Consider the following 8,150-nt stretch of genomic DNA (forward strand, 5'->3'; position numbering starts at 1 on the left):
CAGACTGGATACACAAACAAGACCCAGAATTTTGCTGCATACAAGAAACGCACCTCAGTGACAAAGACAGACACTACCTCAGAATAAAAGGGTGGAAAACAATTTTTCAAGCCAATGGTCCCAAGAAACAAGCTGGAGTAGCCATTCTAATATCAAATAAAATCGACTTCCATCCAAAATTAATCAAAAAAGATAAGGAAGGACACTTCATACTCATCAAAGGAAAAATCTACCAAGGTGAACTCTCAATTCTGAACATCTATGCTCCAAATGCAAGGGCACCTACATACATAAAAGAAACTTTACTAAAGCTCAAAACACACATTACACCTCACACAATAATAGTGGGGGATTTCAACACCCCACTGTCAGCAATGGACAGATCATGGAAACAGAAACTAAACAGAGACACTTTGAAATTAACAGAAGTTATGAACCAAATGGACTTAACAGACATCTATAGAACATTTCATCCTAAAACAAAAGAATATACCTTTTTCTCAGCACCTCATGGTACCTTCTCCAAAATAGACCATATAATTGGTCACAAAACAAGCCTCTACAGATACAAAAAGATTGAAATAATCCCTTGCATCTTATCAGATCACCACGGACTAAGACTGGTCTTTAATAATGACAAAAACAATGGAAAACCCACGTACACATGGAAACTGAACAACTCTCTACTCAATGATGACTTGGTCAAGGAAGAAATAAAGAAAGAAATAAAAGACTTTTTAGAATTCAATGAAAATGAGGACACATCATACCAAAACTTGTGGGACTCCATGAAGGCAGTGCTAAGAGGAAAGCTCATAGCTCTAAGTGCCTACAAAAAGAAACTGGAAAGAGCACACACTAACAAGTTGACTGCACAACTAAAAGCTCTAGAACAAAAAGAAGCAAATACACCCAGGAGGAGTAGAAGGCAGGAAATAATCAAACTCAGGGCTGAAATCAACCAAATAGAAACAGAAAGAACAATACAAAATATCAATAAAACCAGGAGTTGGTTCTTTGAGAAAATCAACAAGATAGATAAACCCTTAGCCAGATTAACCAGAGGGCACAGAGACAGTATCCAAATTAATAAAATCAGAACTGAAAAGGGAGACATAACAACAGAAACTGAAGAAATTCAAAAAATCATCAGATCCTACTACAAAGGCCTATACTCAACAAAACTGGAAAACCTGGATGAAATGGACAATTTCCTAGACAGATACCAGGTACCGAAGTTAAACCAGGAGCAGATAAACCATCTAAATAGTCCCATAACCCCTCAGGAAATAGCAGCAGTCATCAAAAGCCTCCCCACTAAATAGAGACAGAAGGAACACTACCCAATTCGTTCTATGAAGCTACAATTACACTCATACCCAAACCCCACAAGGACCCGACAAAGAAAGAGAACTTCAGACCAATCTCCCTTATGAACATCGATGCAAAAATACTCAATAAAATTCTAGCAAACCGAATCCAAGACCACATCAAAACAATCATCCATCATGATCAAGTAGGTTTTATCCCAGGAATGCAGGGATGGTTCAATATTCGGAAATCCATCAATGTAATCCACTATATAAACAAACTTAAAGAAAAAAACCACATGATCATCTCACTAGATGCTGAGAAAGCATTTGACAAAATTCAACATCCCTTCATGATAAAAGTCTTGGAAAGATCAGGAATTCAAGGCCCCTACCTAAACATAGTAAAAGCAATTTACAGCAAACCAGTAGCCAACATCAAGCTAAATGGAGAGAAACTTGAAGCAATCCCACTAAGATCAGGGACTAGACAAGGTTGCCCACTCTCCCCCTACCTATTCAATATAGTACTGGAAGTCTTAGCCAGAGCAATTAGACAGCAAAAAGAAGTCAAAGGGATACAAATAGGAAAGGAAGAAGTCAAAATATCGCTATTTGCAGATGATATGATAGTATACTTAAGTGACCCCCAAACTTCCACCAGAGAACTCCTAAACCTGATAAACAACTTCAGCAAAGTGGCTGGTTATAAAATCAACTCAAACAAATCAGTAGCCTTCCTCTACATGAAAGATAAACAGACTGAAAAAGAAATTAGGGAAATGACACCCTTCACAATAGTTGCAAATAATATAAAATACCTTGGTGTGAATCTAACCAAGCAAGTGAAAGACCTGTATGACAAGAACTTCAAGTCTCTGAAGAAAGAAATTGAAGAAGATCTCAGAAGATGGAAAGATCTCCCATGCTCATGGATTGGCAGGATTAATATAATAAAAATGGCCATCTTGCCAAAAGCAATCTACAGATTCAATGCAATCCCCATTAAAATCCCAACTCAATTCTTCACAGAGTTAGAAAAGGAAATTCTCAAATTCATATGGAATAACAAAAAACCCAGGATAGCGAAAACTATTCTCAACAATAAAAGAACTTCTGGAGGAATTACCATCCCTGACCTCAAGCTGTACTACAGAGCAATAGTGATAAAAACTACCTGGTATTGGTACAGAGACAGGCAGGAAGATCAATGGAATAGAATTGAAGACCCAGAAATGAACCCACACACCTATGGTCACTTGATCTTTGACAAAGGAGCTAAAACTGTCCAGTGGAAAAAGGACAGCATTTTCAACAAATGGTGCTGGTTCAACTGGAAGACAACATGTAGAAGAATGAAAATTGATCCATTCTTATCTCCTTGTACAAAGCTCAAGTCTATGTGGATAAAGGACCTCCACATAAAACCAGATACACTGAAACTAATAGAAGAGAAGGTGGGGAAAAGCCTCGAATACTTGGGCACAGGGGAAAAGTTCCTGAACAGAACTCCAATGGCATATGCTCTAAGATCGAGAATTGACAAATGGGACTTCATAAAATTGCAAAGTTTCTGTAAGGCAAAGGACACTGTCAATAGGACAAAACGACAACCAACAAATTGGGAAAAGATCTTTACCAATCCTTCATCTGATAGAGGGCTAATATCCAATATATACAAAGAACTCAAGAAATTAGACTCCAGACAACCAAATTACCCTATTAAAAAATGGGGTATAGAGCTTAACAAAGAATTTTCAACGGAAGAAACTCGAATGGCCGAGAAGCATCTAAAGAAATGTTCAGCATCCTTAGTCGTCAGGGAAATGCAAATCAAAACAACCCTGAGATTCCATCTCACACCAGTCAGAATGGCTAAGATTAAAAACTCAGGTGATAGTAGATGCTGGCGAGGGTGTGGAGAAAGAGGAACACTCCTCCATTGTTGGTGGACTGCAAGATGGTGCAACCACTTTGGAAATCAGTCTGGCGGTTCCTCAGAAAATTGGACATAGCATTACCCGAGGATCCAGCTATACCACTCCTAGGCATATACCCAGAAGATGCTCGAACATATAACAAGGACATATGCTCAACTATGTTCATAGCAGCCTTATTTATAATAGCCAGGAGCTGGAAAGAACCCAGATGTCCTTCAACTGAGGAATGGATTCAAAAAATGTGGTATATTTACACAATGGAGTATTACTCAGCTATTAAAAACAATGAATTCGAGAGGTTCCTAGGTAAATGGATGGAACTAGAAATTATCATCCTGAGTGAGGTAAGCCAATCACAAAAGAAGACACATGGTATTCACTCACTGATTATTGGATATTAGCCTAGAACCTTGAAATGCCCAAGATGCAACTCACAGGCCACATGAAGCCCATAAAGAAGGAAGACCAAGTGAGGGTGATTCGGTCCTTCTTAGAAGGAGCAACAAAATACTCAAGGGAGCAAATATGGAGACAAAGTGAGGGACAGAAACTGAAGGAGGGGCCGTCTCAAGACCACCCCACCTGAGTATCTATCCCATGTGCAATCACCAAAGGTAGATGCTGATGTGGAAGACAGGAAGTGCATGCTGATAAGAGCCTGATATGGATATCTCCTCAGAGGCCTTCAAGAGTCAGACATATTCAGAGGCAGATGCTCACAACTAGCCATTGAACTGATCATGGGGTTCTCAATGGAGGAGTTAGAGTGAAGACTGAAGGAGCTGAAAGGGTTTGTGGCACCATGAGGAGAGCAACAATACCAACCAACCACAGCTCCCAGGGTCTAAACCACCAGCCTGGGAGCACTTAGGGGGGGATCCAGGGCTTCAGCTGAATATGTAAAAGTGGAGGGCCCTGCTGGGCATAGGTGGAAGAAGAGAACCTTGACCTCATGAAGACTGGATGCCCCAGGGGGTGGGAATTTTGAGGGTGGGGAGGTGGGAGTGGGGGGGGTGTAGATAGAGGTTACATCCACAGAGAAGAAGGAGGAGGGGCGAGGGGATTGGAGGTTCCGAGGGGGTGGTGGGGGATGGGGTAAGGGGACAACATAGGAAATGTAAATAAATCATCCAATAATAAAAAAAAAAAAAAAAAAAAAAAAAAAGATTTTCCAAAACCTATTTTTAGTAAGTAGGTTTTGAATAATAAGTCAAGTCTATGTGTTGTGCAGTCTCCGTGTTATCGATCATTTGGGCTATCCCTTTTGAAGCTGATATGAGACAGTCTCTGAGAGTTAACCACCCGGGCTTATTTGCTTCGTGAAGACATTCTTGTCTCAGTTGATAAAAGGTTTTCCCGGTCAGATCTAATCTTTAGAAGTTTTGTTGGTATCCGCATTTTTTCGTCCCCTGTAGATACACAAGCATAATCATGTCCCCACCTTAAAACTATTGCAGGTTATTCTAACGTCAACACATCCTTATAGCATATTGATTTGCCTAGGTCCTCAGGTTTTTCTATAACCCTGTGTCTCTCAGCTGCTGTTGTTACCTTTTTACCAACATTAAGAAAATTGAGAGTTAATAATGCATTATTTAGTCGGCCCCTGGGGGGGGTTTACTCTCTCTTTTTGATTAATAAGAATCTCTTTTAAGGTACAATTGGCTTTTTCTATAACAACTGGCTTCTCTTCTGGGATTGTGTGGCATACCAGTAGCATGCATTATATTGTAATATGTAAGGAATTGTTTGATTTTATTGGATACATATGCGGGAGCATTATCAGTTTTAATTTGTGCAGGTATCCCCATGATTGCCATCATTTCCAATAAATGTGTAATTAGACAATCAGCCTTTTCAGAACTTAAAGCGAATGTCCTTTGAAACCTCAAGTACACGTCAGTGATATGGTGTATAGACATTTGCTTTCCAACTTCTGCAAAATGGAAAACATCCAACTGCCAGATGTCATTTCTTTTGGCACCCCTAGGGTTACCACCAGCAGGTAACAGAATATGGTCATATAAAGAACCCATGGGACTTTAAAAAAATTATTTCTTAGTCTTGTTGCCAAGAGATGGAAATTTTTTTCTTTCATTCTCTCTTGTTAATTTGATGCTTTTCATGAAATTCTGAGACTTCTAACATATTTTGTATTAGTAATTCATCAATTTCATCATTTCCTTGAGCTAATGGACCAGACAAACCTGTATGAGACCAACTATGAGTAACATATAAGAGATAATTTCTACTTTTGATGACCTGTTGTAATTGTATAACTAGCAACGTTAATTCTGAGTTATCAGGTACAAATTCAGCAGTCTCTGTATGCAAAGCAACTCTTTCTGCATACAAAGAGTCAGTGGTTGTATTAAGAGATTCAGGATAATCTAATAATATTACAAGGATTGCACGTAATTCTGATTTTTGAACTGAGGTATATGGACTTTCGAGCACCTTGCTTTCTCTATCAGGTTTATCACCTGTCATCCCCTTCTTGTTTGCATCCATATGAAATATTGGTGCCTCTGGAATTGGTGTTCTCTTTACTGCATGTGGAAGAATCCAATTAGTTCTTTTTACAAACTGTATATATGTTTGCTTTTTGGATATTTGTTATTGATTTCACCCAAGTAGTTACTACAAGCCCTCTGTCAATCTTCCAACCTGTTTCGCTTCCCTTTTCCATCTTGCAGTCCATTCCTGGTCTCAGACTTCAGGCCTGAACCCTGCTGTTTTTCCACTGGCTTTTCTTTATTTCCAGAGCACTTCTACATCTGTTTGCAAACTCTCTACGCGCTTAGCCAAATCCACAATCTTCTCTAACGTAAGAGAACTATCAGCTTTCCTTCCAACCTTTTTCAAAAGAGTGTACGTGAAAACCACGAAACAAAACCAAGCCGCCCCCACCCACCCACCCAGGAACAAGGTAGCAGCCTATCCAGCATCTGGAGCTGCTATTTTGCCAACCTCCTTAAAGAAGATTGCTAACCCCTCATAACCTGACGTCTCCATCCCCACATTCAAAGTAGAATTACCCATTATGCCTAAGCCCCATTGGGTGCCACCTGTAGGCTTAGATTTTTCAAAACCTACTTAAAAAAAAATACTGTAGCTGTCTTCAGATACACCAGAAGAGGGCATCGGATCCCATTACAGATGGTTGTGAGCCACCATGTGGCTTGCTGGGAATTGAACTCTGGGAGAGCAATCAGTGCTCTTAACTTCTGAGCCATCTCTCCAGCTCCCTCAAAACCTACTTTTAATAAGGGTTCTCAAATGCTTCAATCCCCCTTCTAGCCCACTGTCCAATGGCAGGGGAGAAAAGATGGTAAACTGTACAAGGGGATGTGGACCTGTTTGGAAGTAGTTCTATGGGGCGGTTCCAATCTCCGTTAGTCAGGATACCAGCAGTCCAGTTCAGTAGTGTCAGGATACCAAACACAAACCAGCAGCAGTGGTATGACTCAGAAGAAGCAGCCAAGCCTCCACCATATCAGCAAGAGTCAGAAGGAGTGACCAGGACCATCAGGGACTCCAGGAGAAATTCTCTGTTGTGTCTCTCTCAATGAAGCAAAGATCAACAAACACACAAGACCAAAGGAAGCACTGTCCACTGGGTCCTATTTATACTCTCTCCAGACCTGTCCTCCCATAGGTCTCGCCTCAGCAAAACACCATGTGAGTCTGCATCCCATGATATCTCTAGAAGCTTCCCCTTCACATGTCCCCAAGGCCACCTTTCCCACCATGCACAAGTGAGGAGTGGGGCCACTTCTACACAGCCCTCAGACATTAACATGTGTCAGGACAGCAGCCTAGACCAGGGATGTCTGCCTAGCCTTGGGTGGTAACAGACCCCTGCTGCTGCAGGGTCACAAACCCAAATGTTGCTATCCGTGGCAGCCTGCGTCAGGACCCAACCATAGTCCTAGGTGGCATCACAGGCTACTCACACCAGGCTGTTCCTCACTACCCTCAAGTCTCCAGTTCTGTCTTTCTCATTGTGCCCCTATCCTTCTGTTTCTCTTTCTCTTGTATTTACCCACCACTTTATTGCTCCTAGTAATGGTGCGTGCCTACGGTCTCTGAGTGTCTGGGGTCATCTCAGGAGTGGTCTTAGGAGTTCTGTGCCCTGCTGGTGCATTATGGTGCCAGGCAGGGGTCATCTCAGACATGATCTGCCCCTCCTCCCAATGCATGATGCTAGACTGGTCTCAGGCTACCTCCCTGTCTGGGCCCTATGGCACCAGTCTGGCGGTCATCTTTGGCTTGCTCCTCATCCAATCCACCCCAGCGGCCCTTTGCAAAGATTGTCCTGCCCAGGGTTACTCCTGCGCTGGGACCATGGTCCAAGGAGAGGTTCTCCTAGTCTCTGGCTTGCTCCCTGTCCTAGAAACCTGTCCAGCCCTGCCTGGCACTGGACTGGTGATCACTTCGGGCTTTCTTTTCTCAGGGAGTATTAGGCTACTGATCATTCAGATGTTCAAAGGTCAGAACACTGAGTGTAGATACAGCCTCCCTCCTTTCTGCCAGCTACAGATGCACAGGTGACAGAGAAGCCATACCTGCAGGGCCTCTGGGTCAGGCATTTTTATTATTTTGTGTATATGAGTATTTTATCACAGTGTACATGTGTGTGTACAGTAAAGGCATTTCTGTGTACATGTGTGTGTGTGTGTGTGTACAGTAAAGGCATTCCTGTGTACGTGTGTGTGTATAGTAAAGGTATTCCGGTGTACATGTGTGTGTGTGTACACTAAAGGCATTCCTGTGTATGTATGTGTGTGTATGTACAGTAAAGGCATTCCTGTATACGTGTGTGTGTGTGTGTGTGTGTGTGTGTGTGTGTACAGTAAAGGCATGCCTGGTGCCCACAGAGGCCAGAAGAGGGCATTGT

General features: G+C 41.8%; 1 non-coding gene across 1 annotated transcript; it reads right to left on the bottom strand.

Annotated features, from left to right (window-relative positions):
- Positions 1-7,708: 7,708 nt before the first annotated feature.
- LOC114612919 lies at positions 7,709-7,839 on the bottom strand. Its single transcript, XR_003710106.1, has one exon. It is a non-coding gene; the product is annotated as a small nucleolar RNA SNORA17 (small nucleolar RNA).
- Positions 7,840-8,150: the final 311 nt, after the last annotated feature.

The sequence above is a fragment of the Grammomys surdaster genome, unplaced genomic scaffold (genome assembly GCF_004785775.1).
Source record: "Grammomys surdaster isolate TR1022 unplaced genomic scaffold, NIH_TR_1.0 126185, whole genome shotgun sequence".
Taxonomy (NCBI): domain Eukaryota; kingdom Metazoa; phylum Chordata; class Mammalia; order Rodentia; family Muridae; genus Grammomys; species Grammomys surdaster.